Raw genomic sequence first — 17,841 nt, 5'->3', positions numbered from 1 at the left:
TAATTGAAAAATCATACAAAGGCAAGGAGGTTGCTGCACATTACTGGAGCATTTTGGAAGAAAGGGAGGATGAGTTTAATCTTCCGACAAAGCTATGGGGAGGACAGGGAGAACCCCAGGCAGAAGGGAAATGGATAGAGTCCTTTACACTCCTCTATAAGATCATAAAACCAGCTTGGCTGAGGCGTAATCAACTATTTACATTACATCGGGCGTATTATTCCCCTAAAAGGCTTTCTAAGTTTCAACCGGGGAAATGCTGTAGTAAATGTTGCCTGCCAGCTGCCTCAGATCTGCATATGTTCTGGGAATGCCCGAACATCACTATCTTTTGGCAGGAAGGAAAGATATCGCTTGAGTCAATCCTTAAAATCTCCATCCCCCTTTCTTGGTCCCTAGTAATATTTGGACTGAGTGATAACATCAAAGGATTAGAAAGAGAGTTCCTATATTATGCTATACTATTAGCAAGAAGACAAATCTGCAAAAACTGGGTCAACATCAACCCACCAACCCATGCAGAGTGGTTGTCTTCACTTTACATGACATCAAAAGCAGATTTGGCCAGAACATGTAGTCCCCGCACAGTGAAATTATGGAATTTCCTAATTGAGTGGAGTCTGAACAGTTAGGACCCTGGGGTTATTTATTTATTTATTTTTCCCCCCGGGTCCGATGATTAAGCCTGAGTCTCTATGTCCAATGGGAGGCACCCCAAGCCATAACAATATTGGACTATCAGCCCACACCGGGTTTGCACTGGAGGTAGATCGTGAGGGGTTCTATTTCTCAGCTTCGACACCAGACCAGCCTTCCAGGAAAAATTGACGGTACCTTAAAGAGGCTACTGGGTCCTGCGGTAGGAATGCCCCTGGATCGATTAAGTGGCTAATGAGGACAAAAAAAAAAACAATCTGTTGATTTAACCTGAGTAATGTATTTTTATGGGTAAAAGGTACATTGAATTTGAAGTTGGGGGTACTGTTCTATCAGAGGCATCTACAGAACACTATGGCAGATGTAGCATAAGTTACAGGTGTAATTATTAGGCACTGGATGGCATAATCCAGGTGTATGGACGATTCAGGAGATGTAATGGATTTCAGTTTTGAGACAAAATGTTGTTGGCTCTGGGCAGCAGCATCTGAGTCCCAAGACCAAATGGAGGTTTGCAATAACACATCTTATTTCTGGAGGGGCAAATACTCTGCTATCAAAGGCAGCTGAGAAATTGGTAGGGTAGAAAAATGAGTACATTCTCCACACTGTGTAAGTGTCTGTGGAGTTGCAATGGCAGAATTACAGCTCAGCTGTGGAAGAGCGACAAGCCAAAACAATGTTTTGGATCTATGTACAAAATCCAGGAGTAGTACGGCTTGATATATAAATATACACCAAATGGAGGACATATGACTCCAAGTTTATACACCCCATAGTAGTACACTGTGAGGTGAGTCAGGCAGCAGTATGGTACAGTTCTGAAGAATTGAGGAGACACCACAATAGTGGGGTATGAGGTTAGCACAGCTGTAGTAAGGAATGACGAGATTCTTTAATATCATAGACAAAATATTTAGAGGTAAGTGCCCATAGGGTAGTAGATTTACTCTTTCTAACCTCACAACGACATACTCCGAGGAGATATATATATATGTTTATGATGGGCACCTTTTTTGCCCCAATTTATGCCAATTTACGTATTGGCAGATGGGATGAACAGGTGCTCAGGGGCAGTCCCATGGAACAATGGGCTGGACATGTTCTGTTGTGGGTCCGATTTATTGATGATGTCTTTGTGCTGTGGCGCGGAGACCGAGCTTGAGTTGTTCATCAAACATCTAAACAACAATTCCCTAAATTTGGAATTTGTGGGACACCATAGCAGAACATCCATAGATTTCATAGATATTAGGGTCAGCCCCTGCAATGGTAAGTTGGAAACATCTGTATTTCGTAAAACTACCACTGGGAACTCAGTTCTTCATGTGGCAAGTGCTCACCCTGCTGCATTAATAAGGAGTATACCATTTGGGGAGTATTACAGAGCTAAAAGAGCATGCAGCGAACAAAAGGAGTTTGAGGAAATTGAAAATTAAATGACACAGAGGTTCACTCAGAGAGGTTATCTGCCTGAGGTTTTAAAAGGTGCATCAACCAAGGCAAGAAATCTAGAAAGACACAAAAATATTGTTTGAAACATCTAGGACAAAAAATTCAACAAAAGAAAAATGATGCGAATGATCAGAATTCTTCTAGATTTATAACCACTTATAACCACTTTTAATGTGAAACACAAAGAGATCAGCTCCATCCTGAATCATCACTGGCATTTGGTAAAAATTGATCCTGTGATAGGTCCCAAGGATAAGAGGAATCCTGAGATCACCTACAAGAGATCTAAATCCTTGAAGGATTTAATTGTAAAGAGTGAGTTTCAGGAGAAGAGGAAGGGGGGGCCCCCGAATTGGTTGGCACAGAAACCTGGTTTTAAAAAGTGGCTCGACTGTAGCTTGACATTTTTATGACTACCATTCTAGCAACAGAAATCATTTGCAGTATTTTGGCCTAGATTATATACCAGCAGGTATTCGTGGTGGAGACAGGTTACGGAAACTTAGGAGACTAGAGTCTCATTATATTATAGCTCTCTTGACTAAATCACCAAGGGGTCTAAACAGTGGAGAAGAATTGGCATCACATATTGGGCCCTAAGCTGGAACATCTAGGATATCTGTGACATTTGTATCATGTATGGCTAGTGACAACAATATGACATGGAAAAATGTATGTATATACAGGAATTAATTTAGAATTCAATGTATATAGAATCAAGAAGGTGCCACGCTAGTGATCGTGTGTAAACACATGGAAAGAGGGCACTCCAAAAGGCGAGTTATAAAGGGTTATATTCCATTTAACAAACCAATCCATGGTAAAATCTCTATCTCTTTTTGTGTAAATAGAACACGAAGTTTGAAAGACAATAGAGCTGATACTAATATAATTTGCATACAGCGTTTGTATTGGTATGTGTCTATACACGAAAAGTCTATGTAGACATAAGGTGTAAATATGTAAATATAGAAAGTGTAAAGTGTATAAATTTTAGGTGGCAAAAGAAATGCTGCTTAGATTTATTGTCTGTCACTGTAAATAATGTACACTACCTCGTGAATCCCGATAGAACTACAAAGATGGTGTATAACTTAATGATTATAGTCCCCTTTTTGTTTTCAATGCACTATTTTGATGCCTTAAAACAGCCTCTTCCGGTGTGTTCATTGACACAGAAGAGGGCTTTCTGCCAAAACGCGTTTGTCGTTGACTATGGAATAAAGTTTTGTTTGGAAAATGCCTCTGCGAGTGCGATGTTCTTTCTAAAGGTGGAGGAGCAAGAGCAACGATAAATATATATATATAATTTTTTTTACTGAAAAAAACAGGTTTCAGGGACGTTATACTTAACTGGACATTTCACTCGTACAAAACCAGAGAAATTCGGCTATTATAGTTAGTTGAGCTAAGTAGAACTCGCGCCTCCACAATGCACTCCTGATGACATCACATATTACATCATTGATGTCATGGTCAGTGACATCACTGATGATATCACTGATGACATCTCAAATGACATCGCTGATGACATCATCCAGGGACTGTGTGTTTATAAAAAGTTGACAAATGCTATATGTGTGTGTGTGTGTATATATATATATATATATATATATATATATATATATATATATACTTATATATATATATATATATATATACATATATATATATATATATATATATATATATATATATATATATATATATATATATATATATATATATATATATATATATACACATATACGCACTATTAAGTATTGAAGCATGAGTGGGTGTATATCTGCCTCAATAGATGATTTAGTGAGTGTGTGACTGACTGTATAAGTGAGTAATTAAACATGTCTTATAGAATTCATAGGTGAATGACTAATCTGCGTGAATGTTTGTATCAGTCTGTCAGTTGGTCTGTAAGTGGCTGTATGTATGTTTTGGGGAGTAGGTTCATGAGTGTCTATAAGATTTATTGATTAGTAGTCTGAGTACCTGTATAGGTGCCTGAGTGTCTATGTGGGTAGGTGAGGGGGAGTGTGACTCCCTGCATAGATGTATGAGTGAGTAAATCTCTGGGTGTATGGGTTCATGAGTGCATCTGTGAGGTACTGTATGGGTGAATGAGTGTGCATATGGCTATGTCTGTGAGGGAATGGATGTCTCAGTGGTAAGTGTGTGAGTAACTGCATACGTGTAAGGCAGTATATGTGAGTGTTGGAGTATATAAGTGACTATATGTGAGAGTGAGTGATTGTGAGAGTGGCTGTGTGGGTGAGTGTGTGCTTTTATCAGTATAAGAAAGTGGGTATGTGTTAGCATCTGTGTGAATAAGTGAGGTGGTGTGTGTGTATAACTGTATAGGTGAATAAATGGGAGTGTGATTGATTCTTTGAATGACTGACTAGCTGTGTGAGTAACTCTATGGGTGAGTGGCAATGTCTGAGTGTCTGTATGGGTGTATGAGAGAATATAATAGTGGCTATATTGATGAGTGACTGCATGTATGAGTGACTGTATGGGAAAGTGAGTGGATGTGTGTGTAGACCTAGGAATCAGTGATTGGGTATGTAATAATTGGTATTGGTGTGTCTATGGTTTTGAGAATGGTAGTCTGTAATTTGGAGTGGATGTATCAAAGGTTATATTAGGGTGTGAGGAGGTGCATCAAATTATCATGTGGATGATGTCATCAGTAATGTCATTTGATATGTCATCAGGGGCGCGAGTTATACTTAGCTGAACTAACTATAACGGCCGAATTTCTCTGGTTTGTACGAGTGAAATGTCCAACTACCTATAACGTCCCTGAAGTCTGTGGATTTTCCAGTGAATGTCTATAGTTTTTTATATGTTAATTTTTAACTATAACATCCCAAAAACCTATGTTTTTTTCAGTGAATTTCAAAGGTTTTTTTAAATGAGAATTTCTAACTGTAACATCTCTGAAACCTATGTTTTTTCAGTGAATGTCTAAGGTTTTTTAAAAGCTAATTTCTAATTATGCCTACATAGGTAGGACATGTGCAGAAAAAGGAATTAAGGCGCAGAAAGAAGCAGAAAAGAGACAAGAAAGGTTCAGAAAGAGGAACAAAGGTACAAAAAGAAGCAAAATAAATACAGAAAGAGGCAACAGAAGTCCAGAAAGAGGAAGAAAGGTGAAGAAATAAGCAAGAGATGTGCAGAAAGAACCAACAGAGGTGCAGAAAGAGGCCTACTTTGACTGTACCTTATAACAGACTCATACAAAGTAACCTAATCACTAATCCTTCTCTGAAGATGTCTTAAACATCACTTTTCTCTTGAAGGCTCACTATTAATCAACTGCTCAGAATGTTAGGCCTACCAAATATAAAACAGCAATCCTAAGCATATCACTGTTGTAAGTCTGACCAAGTTTGTAACGGTATGCATGCATGTCTATGCTTTTACATAGTGGCATGTTAAATGAAAATAAACATACAAACACTTAAACACCTGTGATTTAAACAGGATACCCTGTAAACGTGTGTAAAAAAAGGTGTATGCATTTCTTTCTGCTCACAATACAGGGCACATGGGTATTCAATAGTATATTTGAGGGGCTCTATAACACAAATATACATAAAACATGCCTGCTTGTGCAACAGAATGACAGAGCAGAACTAACAAGATTTGACCACCTATAAGAGAAGCTACCCGATTTTTAAGCTATAGTCTCCAGATGCATAACATATGTGAGAATATATGTGCAAGTAGATATATACCTCAGGCACGAGAGCACAAAACCTTCAAACTTGACAGCTTGCACTTCCCATTTGAATTAAGAAACATGCGAGAGAAGTACAGAAAGGAGCAAGATAATTGCAGGAAAAAACAAAAGAGGTGCATAAAGAGGAAACAATGGTGCAGAAAGAGGCATGAGAGATGCAGAAAGAAGGAAGAAGGGTGCCGAAAGAAGCAACAGGGGTGTTGAAAGAAGCAAGAGACAAGCAGAAAGTGGCAAAAGAAGTATAGAAAGAAGCCACAGAGGTCCAGAAGGAGGAAAGAGAACTGCAGAAAGAGGGAAGAAAGTTGCAGAAACAGACAAGAGAGGTGCAGAAAGTGGGAAGAGGGGTGCAGAAAGAGAAGAGGGGTGCAGACATTTACAAGAGAGGTACAGAAAGAAGAAATAACAGTGCACAAAGAAATAACCAACAGTGGTGCAAAAAGATGCAAGAGGGGTGCAGAAAGAGGTAGTAGAGGTACAGAAAGAGGCAACAGAGGTGCAATAGGAGTCAAGAGAGTTGCAGGAACCGACAAAAGAGGTGCAGAAAGAGGGAACAGGGGTGCAGAAAGACACAACAAAGGTGGAGGAATAGGGAAGAGGAATGCAGAACGAGGCAAGAGGGATGCAGAAATGTGCAAAAGAGGTGCAGAAAGAAGCAAGAGCAGTGCAGAAAGAACCAACAGAGGTGCAAAAAGTGGCAAGATAGGTGCAGAAAGATGTAGGAGAGGTGTACAAAGATGCAAGAAGGGCATATAAAGAGGCAGGAGGGATGCAGAAAGAAGGAAAAGAAGTGCAGAAAGAAGCAACAGAGTAACAGAAGGAGGCGAGAGGTGCAGAAACAGGCAGGAAAGGTACAGAAAGAGGCTACAGGGCTGTAGAAAGAGGCAAGAGAGGTGCAGAAAGAGGTAAGAGGGGCACAGAAAGAGGTAAGAGGGGTGCAGAAAGAAGCAAGTGAGGTACAGAAAGAGGCAACAGAGGTGCAGAAAAATGCAACAGAGGTGCAGAAACATACAAGAGAATTGCTGAAAGAAGCAACAGAGGTGTAGAAAGAAGCGAGAGAGAGGTACAGAAAGAGGCAAGAGGGGTGCAGAAAATGACAAGAGCACGGCAGAAAGAAGCTAGAGTGATGCAAAAAGGTAAGAAGGGTGCAAAAAGAAGCAAGAGAGGTGCAGAAACAGGGAAGACGAGTACAGAAAGAAACAACAGGGGTGCAGAAAGAAGCAAAAGAGGTGAAGAAAGAGGCAAACAAAGTACAGAAAGAAGCAACAGAGGTGTATAAGGAGCTAAGCCAACTGCAGAAAGAGACAAGAAAGTTGCAGAAACAGGCAAAAGAGGTGCAGAAAAAGGGAACAGGTGTGCAGACAGGCAAGAGAGGTGCAGAAAGTGGGAAGAGGGGTACAGAAAGAGGCAAGAGGGGTGCAGAAATTTTCAAGAGAGGTGCAGAAAGAAGCAAGAACAGTGCAAAAGAACCAACAGAAGAGCAGAAACAGGCAAGAGGGGTACAGAAAGAGGCAAGAGAAGTGCAGAAAGAAGGAACAGCGGTGCACAAAGAGGCAAGAGGGTGCAGAAAGAGGGAAGAGAGGTGTAGAAAGAGGCAAGAAAGTTGCACAAAGAAGGAAGAAGGGTGCAGGATGAGGCAAGAGGGGTGCAGAAAGAAACAACAGAGGTGCGGAAAGAAGCAAGAGAAATGCAGAATGAGGCAAGAGAAGTGCAGAATGAGGCAAGGGAAGTGCAGAAAGAGGCAAGAGAAGTGCAGAAAGAGACAAGAGAGGTGCAGAAACAGGCAGGAGAGGTGCAGAAAGAGTGAAGAAGGATGCAGAAAGAGGACAAAGAGGTACAGAAAGAGGCAAGAGAGGTGCAGAAAAAGGCAATAGAGGTGCAGAAAGAGGCAACAGAAGTGCAGAAAGAGGCAACAGAAGTGCAGAAAGAAGCAACAGAGGTGCAGAATGAGGCAAGAGAAGTGCAGAAAGAAGCAACAGAAGTGCAGAAAGAAGCAACAGAGGTGCAGAATGAGGCAAGAGAAGTGCAGAAAGAGGCAAGAGAAGTACAGAAAGAGGAAAAAGAGGTGCAAAAACAGTCAGGAGAGGTGCATAAAGAGTGAAGAAGGGTGCAGACAGAGGCAACAGAGGTACAGAAAGAGGCAAGAAAGGTGCAGAAAGAGGCAAGAGAGGTGCAGAAAGTGCAAGAGATGAGCAGAACGAGACAAAAGAAGTGCAGAAAAAGAAAGAAAGGTGCAGAATGAAGCAACAGAAATGCAGAAAGAGGCAAGAGAGGGATTTACACACCATTATTACCAATTTAATACCCATATTTAGCAATAAGTAACAGGTGACCATTATAGGTTTGCAAAAGGCCTTCCACCACACTGTAACACTTGTTGCTGCATTTTTTGGTAACGTTCGAGCCGTTTGAGCTAGAAATTCAGTATAGAGTTTGTAATTTGTGGAATTATTTAGGTCATGAGGGAATATGTTCCTGTTATGTAATTGTGTTCCTCTCTATCCCTGACCTTGAAAGTACATTCAGAGGGGGTCCCATATTTATGTAGATACAAATCTTCAGATTTTGCAGCAGATGATAGATTATGTGGCAAATGTGAAAATGTATAATTGTGTAAAAGTCGGTGCAGCCAAACAGTCGCACAATTCCAGAGGCCCTGCTCATACCTCTGAGTAGGTCAAGAACTGCTCCTCAGTAGTTCCTTCTTTTTTTTGTCACATTGAGTTTATAGTTTAGCTGCTATGGAAATGAGGAAGACTAAACCTGAGGTTATCACTCCACAACACAGAGTATCATACAACACAATTACTCTCCATAACACATAATCCCACTCTATATAATTCCTACACACTAAATGCAGGTTTCCTGCTCTCGCTTCCAAGAAGCAAAGCAGTGCTTGCTATGGCAGGGCGGGAGCCACGCTCCTGCCCTGTCATAGCAATCGGCAATGTCCTGAGGGTATGCATACTGGGACACTGCAGGAGCCAGCCCTGGTGGGTGTCGGTCCCCAGGACCACAGAGGGCTCCAGAGGGGGGCCAGGTGGCCCTCTCCCTTCAAGTACAAAGCCCCAGGGAGCTGGTGGTCTTGGAGGGCCAACAAGACCCCTCCCCCCAGTTGGAGGGGCTTGTTCAGAAAAAGAGAATACTTTTATTGTGTTATAAAGGTTCCCTTACCCAGAGTTTTATCTGTGTAATCTTTCATCATAGAGACTGTCACATCTGGGGGTGCTCAACCATGTGTGGGTAGCTCTTAGATATTGTAGGGACTAAAAGGTATAATTCACTTATCTAGAGTTTCTTTATTTGGGATTACCCTGATAAGATTAAAAACATAAGTTGTACTGGTCTTTACCTAATTGACAATTGGACATATTAATGTCCCTAGTGTCCCTGGTTTACCTGTAATGGCCAAAGAATTGCATATGTGGGTCAGTAGGCTTTTTTCCAGATCAACATTACCCCTTAACAGCATTTCACATGAATCTACTAATGATTCACTATTCAAAAGTTATTGTCATCGACACATCACATGCACAATTTCATTCATGCTTACATCCATTTCTTGGGTGACTGTTTTATTAACTTGAAAGCAGGGCAAAGAAACATAAATCAATTGTATCACTGCAAAAAATATGTTATAGTTTAAACTTTAGCTTATAAAGCACGCTGCATAATGAAACTGCACATGTTCACTTGTGAAAGTGCAGTGGTGAAACACAGCACAGAAAAAGCACAAAACAGTGGGACACATATATATGTCAAGTCCCATGTAATTTGGGCTCCTCTAGAATCTTCTTTTTGACCACGCTTTTAGATCTTCTTAGAAGGAAATCTGATCTATCACTTGGTTAAACCCTCTGCAAGAAAGGGCACTGAGTCTCCCATAGGGTGTTGTTGCTGGGACATGAAATACCTTGAAAAAACGAGACAAGAGACATTTGGCAAAACAGGAAGAGTTTGTTTAATTAAACTGTACCGCTGGCTGAACAGTTACAGGCATAGAGTCTGTGGACAGTCTTCACTTAAAACCATCTGAACTGGGTTTTATACAATTCATTGAATGCCATAAAATAGTTTTGTCAATCCTTTTTTGGTAAGGTATGTGAACCACTGTCTTTGGAGCCATAAATTAATGTATTCAATGAGGAATCCAGGTGAGCCTCAACCTTGCGTTGACACAATGCGGCCAGTGGGTAGCCTGTCCAGATGTCCGGCATAGGGAGCACCTGATTACTGCATGTACTGTGTGTGCTGTGTCCCGATTGCCAATGTGTTCCTTACTTTATGTGGCATCTGACTTTATCGTGTTTTGGGAATGCATGAACCCCTCCAGACGTGTGTTTTATTGAGGCCAATCTCCCTGGACCATTGTGGTGTCCCTGCACCTATCTGTGGGACTGATCTGGGATTTCCTGTTTGTGCGTTTGTCTGCCAGCTACGTGCCACCCCATCTGTGACCTGTCAATCAGTGATTTCGGGCCTGGGTCTCAGAGCCTGCCTGACTATATGTTTCTGTGTCAGGGTTGACGCAGAGTTCCTAATGGGCAAATTCATAAATAAAGATGAGACTATGTTTATGTACATGAATTTATTGTTATTCACATTGACATCAATTTTCTCAATATTAGCATTCCCCCCTCAAGTTGAATTTTCAACTACACTATCCAACCCATACTTCATGACGGTTACATTATTGGGTGTCTGTTGTTCTTTAAGCTCGTTCTTGACAATTACTACTTTCCTAGTTACTTGCATTGTACCCAATTTAAGGACCGCATTTTTACAGCTGGAAATCCCCAACTGCATGGAACCACACAAAAACAAGAGCACTATAAAAACTGGCAACAATGACGTGCACAACCTGGAAAGCCACTGGGGCGTACAGGAGAACCAGTTCGAGACCACTCCTGCTCTTGGCCACCTCATGCATGTCTCTTTGTAAACGGTGCAGTGCTTTATCCCTTTATCTATGTTGTTCCCCAGGATAAACGTATACCAATCTTGACGTACACCCCTGTGTCCAACGAGGTCATTAAGTCTAACACACACCAATGCTGCATCACCATGAGGTGGACTGCTCTCAGTTCTCCATTATCGAATTAACGCAAAGCTCTGTGCTATTCATAATTTTAAGCATTTCCCATCTGGTTATCTAAAGCCAGTTGGCATTAGCTTTCATCTGCACGGTGAAGAAGGGTACAGACCCTCCTGGTGATACTTGTGTGTCCGAAAATAGTCTGAATTCTTCAGGAACGTTCTTATAGTGAGTCCAGCAAAAATACTCTGCAGATCTTTTTCACAAGCCTGATGCAGCAAAGTTGTCTTCTTCCTTAGCGGGTGCTGATGCACATCCAATAGTTCTTCACTGGGAATGACCATGGCCAGGGTGTGTTTAGCTACGAGGGAACAAAGTCAGTGCCATCCAAGGATGAGCTTAGTGCAGGCAAACTCGCCGCACTGCCAGTACATCAGCTTGGAGGTGCCCCATTGCATATCCGGAATGTGCAGGATCGTACCGCAGTTTTCATTAATGCCAAGTGGAAGCGTTCCTTTACCCCTGAAACACAAGGAATACGGTATAAGTTTTCATAGAATTAGGGGTTGCCCCTTCCCTTCCAGCCAAGTGTATCCACTCACCTCAGTATTCCATATTGCCTGACATGGGGTGTCTTTGCTTTTGTTCAACCCTCCTGTATGGGACTCATTTCTCTTTGTATCATTGAGCTGAATGGCCCTACACGGGAACTCCATGTCTGGAGTCCACTTGATGTTAAAGAAGACTGCCCCAGATACGCTAAGGGCCAGCGTTGAACCACAGATGGAGGAAGATTTGAATGTGTTTGTCCATTGGGTTGGGGGTTTCACTACCTCCAAGAATCTATTTTCCGGGAGGTCCAGGCCCAAACAGTATCCTCCCCTGTGGTGCCTTCCTGCACATCCTGTCTAGCTCAGTTTGAATATTGCTAGGCTTGGTGAAAAAGTATAGAGCCATTGGGTTGGTCTCATATCGGGTCAGATTCACTACCACTCTGTGGGGCTGTACCTTGTTGGGTTGGATTGGTGGCCCCAATCTGCACAGGCATAAGTGGAGAAGGCATTTTGCCTTTTCGGGGGCCACCTCCTGGGACAAGTAAAGTCTGTCTCTGTGTACAGCATGCAATGTCTGTGAAAAAAAATCAACACGACCTGGCTGATGTCTTATAGACCACGGCAGTCATGTGCTGAGTGCATGTGGCAGGCTAGTGTTTGGGTTGGTGTAATTGTAAGTGACATGGGAGAGGTCCCTGTGCAAGCACTGTGACAGTTTCTGAATGGACTCTATTGACCAGACAGTTCTTTAGCAGTGAATAGGTGCGGCAGCGCCCAAAATAAAAAGAAGGTACATAGAAGTGCAATAATACATAAATTATTGAACATTGAAAATCTGGAATATGGATTCAGGGGAGGTGTCTGTGATACTCTGGTGATTGGGGTTTCTTGTTTAATAGTTCAAAAAAATTTGTGATGCAGTTTGTAATCTTGATTCACACACTTTTATAGTCATGTTGGGATGTTTTCGTGGCAGCTGGAAAGGTGGGGCACTTGGAGGTTTGATTGTTGTCCTAATGGATAAGATCTTGGTTCATTTTGTTAGTTTAGGAAACGTTGCATGTGCCATTGTCAATGATTTATCTTCGGGATTCCTGTACTTCCCTTTCCTGGCCAAGGTCTATCATACTTGCCTTTTCCCTTGGTCCAGCATGCTAGCAGATGGCAAAGGCCATGCAAAGGCCTCGCCTTCCTCTCCGAACACTATTTCCCTTGGGGTCAGTCTATCTATCCCATGCGTTCGGGTGGAGCAGCGTACGTCTTCTTAGCTGCTCCCCTTGTGCATGCGCAAAGCTGTCATCTTGTTTTTCCAATGTCTGGTTTAGCTCAGCACCAGGGTACCTTGGTCTCACATTTCCTGGTCAGCCCCTCTCCTATTTTGAGAATTTGGTGAGGCTCGGATCCCAGCTAGAAGCCTCTTATCTAATTCTACCTCTAATTCTTCCACGATTAGTGTCCTGTGCCTACCCCTGCTCTCTTCTTATGGGGTGACTCTGCTCTGTTTTCTGACCGTGCTTTCTGGGTGCGAGCTCTTTTTCTCTCCCACCTTAGCTTGCGCCTTTCTTCCACATCCCGTCTATGTTACCGCCTTCACTCTGAGCTATGCGCTTTTCTTTTCCGTTGGGCTTTGCCTTCAAATTTGCTCTCTGTTGTTCCCTCGACTACCTGAGCCTGAGCAAATCCTGTATCTCCATTCGTGTCATCGGATCATGGGGGACTGGGGCCCTATTCCTCACTTCTGCTAGCAGTAACACTGTTTAGAACTGCCACAAATCTCCCTGTCACTTGTTCGCCTAAAACAGTGTGAGAGCCACTGGGATTCTATATGTTGGGCACGATGGATGGGGGTTGAACTTCTGGGAGCCCTCACACCATACTGGGATTGCGCTGGGATGCCTGGGCCTGGTGGTCTGTTAGTCTCTCATGCCTGAGTCTAACCATTGGTTGTTTGGTAAAGGGCTTGCCGGATTCCACTATTAGTGGATTAGAATACCCCAAGAGTGGGCGATAGCACCTCCGTATCTGCAATTGATAGTGTAGGTGCTGACACCTTGCTTGCTTACCTGTAGTGCAGAACTGTCGACCTGGGTTCCCTTGAAGATGGCCCATAGTTCTAATAATGCCTCTCATCTGTCTTACCTTTGACCTGTGTATTTGGTTTGTATGTTTATGTTTATGTTTTGGCAACTTGTATAGCGCGCAATTACCCTGGGGTGTCTCGGCGCTTAGTGATTCTTAGGATAGACAAGTGGAGCGCAGTTAATGTGTAAATAGCCAGGTTTTTAGTTGCTTCCTGAAGCTAATTAGGGTGGGACTGGTTTTGATTAGGAGGGGGAGGGAATTCCACCGTTTGGCTGTGGAAATGACAAAACACCAGTTGCCCAAATTAGCTTTTTTTGTTTGTTGGACGTTGGGGAGGTGAGCTAAAGCTGAACGGAGTGTCCTCGATGATACAAGTGGGCGGAATGCATGTTTGAGGAAGTGCGGGCCAGAGTTGGTAATGGCCTTGTAGGCGATACACAGTGCCTTGAACTTAGTCCGGCTCTTGACAGGAAGCCAATGGAGCTGGCGGATAAAAGGGGAAATGGAACTGGATTTGGGGATACCTAGGAGAACTCTCGCTGCGGCGTTCTGTACCAGTTGGAGCTTGTTTAGGACCTTTGCCTGTGCGTTGAGGAGGAGGGCATTACAATAGTCGGTTCTGGAGAAGATTAGGGTAGTGATCAGAGTTTTTCCCGCCGAGGTTGGGAGGTAAGGGAGGAGTTTCTTAATGTGAAAAAGGAGGTGGATACCACCGCATTAACGTGGTGATTAAAGAGCAGTCTGTCGTCAAACACGACCCGAGGTTTCTAACTTTGGTTACGGGTTGAGGTGGAGGGCCAATCTCGCTAGGCCACCAATGAGGGGACCAGCTAGGCGCGAGCTTCCCAAAGGTCATAACCTCTGTTTTTACAGAGTTCAACTTTAGACAGTTAGATGTCATCCAGGCGCTAATGGCTAGCATTCCCTCTCGGAAACTGGCCGCCACTGTATCTCCGTCATGATGAACTGACAAACACTAGCTGGGTGTCATCAGCGTAGGTTGTCAAACTGATGCCGTGTGATATGATCACCCTCGCTAAGTCCGAAACATAGATATTAAACAAGGTCGGACTTAGAGAGGAGCTCTGTGGCACTCCGCAAGGGAGGGAGACAGTGGGAGTGAAAAAAGGGCCTAATTTTACAGATTGGGTACGATTGGTTAGGAAGGAGGCGATGAGATCTTTGGCCTTGTGTTTGATACCCATAGCTGAGACACAGCCGATTAAGGAGGCATGATCGACCGTGTCGAAGGCCGTGGACAGATCATGCAGTATCAGGACTGCCGCCCCGCCTTTGTCTAAGGTCATCCTGATCTTGTCAGCAGCTTTTAAGAGGGCCGTCTCAGTTCCATGTCCCTGCCTGAAACCGAATTGTGTGTCATCCATCAGGTGGTTGGTGTCAATGAATTCAGATAGTTGTCTATTCATTAGATTTTCAAAGATCTTGGAGGGAAATGGGAGACAGGCAATGGGTCTATAGCTGGAAGGTGATGCGGGGTCCAGAGTGGTTTTTTTTAAGAGCGGCTTGATAATAGCGTTTTTCCAGACAGAAGGGTATGAGTCTGTGAGAAACATGGTGTTACAGATGTTGGCTATGGCATGAGAAATGACCTCCGGGATCAGATTGAGAATGGACGGTGGACAAGGGTCCAGGGGTGAACCCGATCTGATGGTAGAAATTAAATGTGAGATCTGTTCGAGGGGAACCTGACTAAAGTTAAGAAAAGTGGGGAGGTCAGTGCTAGGATAGTCATGGGAGGTGTTCTGGGTAGGGCGGGGTTGGGGTACAAAGGCAGAAAAAATGGAAGTGACTTTGTCTGAGAAGAATTCGGCTAAGGAATTGCAGAGGGCTTGTGAGGTGTCTGAAGGAGGATCAGGGGTATTAGAAAGATGCTTGACCACCTGAAATAATTTTTTTACAGAATTATTTGCTGAGGTGATTTGGGTAACGTAATAGTTGTTCTTTTCAGAAAAGATGAGCAATTTGTACTTGGCCAAAGCACTCTTATAGATTTGTTTGTCAAAAGGGTTGTAATGCTTGCGCCACTGTCTTTCGAGGTTCCTGCAATATTGTCTCTGTAGCCGAAGGGGTTCAGAGAACCAAGGGGCAGATGGAGTCCTTCGGTTGCGAAAAGAGGACTTAGGGGGAGCCAAGGTGCTGAAAGCGGTGTTTAGGTGAGTAAGGTAGTTGTTGGATGCAATTTTCGATCAGACTCAGCATCATTAAGGGAATTTGTAAGAGTGGAAGTGAGAAGGGGTATGTCAATATTTTTCCAGTCTTTGGTGGTTGAGAGGGACGGGGGTTTAGCTTGTGAGGGACGGGACAATCTAGATTTGATGCAGAAAAGGACTGCAGAATGGTCTGTCCAGGTGAGAGGAATAGGGGTGGATACAATGATGTCGGGGTTGTTGGAAAAAATCCAAAGAGTGTGACCTGCCTTATGCGTAGGTGAGGTGACAAGCTGGCGAAGTCCAGCTGCCAGAAAATCGCTGGTGAGGAGGGTGGTATCTTTGTCGGTGAGGGATTCCAAATGAAAATTAAAGTCCCCTAGTATGGTATAGTGGAGGGTTCCAGCTGCGGTCTCGATGACATTGTTGAGACTAGATAGGAAATTGGTTTGGGGGCCTGTAGGGCGATATAGCAAGATACCTGTAAAAGACTGGTTGTTGGTAGGGCAGCCCTAAAATCTGGCCCGGAAGCATTATCACCCCAGGTTTCTGTTATAAAAAGTATATCTAGATTATGTGCGGAGATTAACTCCAGAATGTCCAGTTTGTGTATGTGTGCTCTCAGGTGTTCAAATGCATTAGTGTCAAAAGTTCCCTCCTTTGGCCAGGGAAATGTGTGTTCCTTTGTGTGTGAGTGCTATTCTTGGCAAAACATTTCACATTTTTTTAGCCTGTGTGGGGAGCATGTTTTTAAATGGTATCTCCATGATAGGTCTGGGAGCTTTTATTCAACAAGGTACCTTTGAATCTTTGGTTTTGATCTAATCATGAGGAAAATATACACGGGGAGATCCTGCTTATAATTATGTTACTATGAGCTAAGTGCTATCTACAGATGCATCAACAATTCAACATGAACATTTCATAAACACAAACAACAATGCATATGGAAGGTTACAGCATACGAAAAGTGCAGTTGTAAAAAACAGTATCGGAACAATACTGACTCTTGGCATCAAATACAGTTTGTGAGAAATAGCAGCACCCTCATATGAAACATTAGACCATCGACAAAAACACAACACTTAAGACAAAACACAGTTTGCTGTAATTAACAGCACCACAACACCGAATTTCAATAATCGAACCCTGTATTGCACCCAGGGGCCAAGCGTACCATCTAAATAATGCCCAGTGGTCCATGTGATGAACACCTAAAAAATTACAATTTAGTGATGTCACAACAGTGATCATTGATCCAAATGTGCAGGGAGATTGATACACATACCAAAAGAGTATCCAAAAGATTATTTAATTTGGTTAGACCTTTATACTTTTTCTAACAATTGCAACATGGCAACAAACATAATACTAAAATTCTGAGATCGATTGGTAGTAGTATATGAAACACCTTTTGCTTCAAATATGGATGAATGAAATACCATACATAGCATAAATTCAACATGACAAATCATCAAATTTATAATCACAAGAATTTGACATATAAGCAAAATGATGTTCAGCGTCGACGTTTCGGTACCCTGTTGGTCTATAAGATCCTCAGGACCATCATCAGGACGATAATGTTGCACATATATGTCTAGTGTAAAAAGAATATATCCTTAGCATCCCTGCACATATAAAAGGTATTGTCTGCTCATCACAAAAGAACCAAAATGGTTAAACACACCCACAGTGTCAATAAAAGCTCCATATGCCAAAGTACACAAAACCATGCCACCGCACAAAAGTGTTCCCAATATATGTCACTTCAACAACACTGAACTATGATATTTAAAAAAAAAAAAAAACTTACATTTCAGCCGGAAGTAACCAATGAAAGAGTCTAATGCAAAAAACATAAACATAAAATCCTAATGTCACTCTTTTATGAGGCTTTCAAACTTTCAATTAAGGAATTAGAGACTATACTCACAAGTATTCTTGAATCTATCTCACCACCTACAACACCTAAAAACCAATAACCAGTATCAGCACAATATCGCCATGATCAGACAAATTTATCATCTTGAGAGGAAAAGTGTTTCAAGACAGTCTACTCTCAGAATACTCACAAATTTAAATCGTGTCTCCAGTGTAATTGCCTGAAATGAAAAGTCAGCTGAATAAGTAAAGTAAATGTGGCCA

This window comes from Lissotriton vulgaris, chromosome 3_1, assembly GCF_964263255.1.
Source record: "Lissotriton vulgaris chromosome 3_1, aLisVul1.2, whole genome shotgun sequence".
Lineage (NCBI taxonomy): Eukaryota > Metazoa > Chordata > Amphibia > Caudata > Salamandridae > Lissotriton > Lissotriton vulgaris.
Note: the sequence above shows the minus strand (reverse complement) of the source record.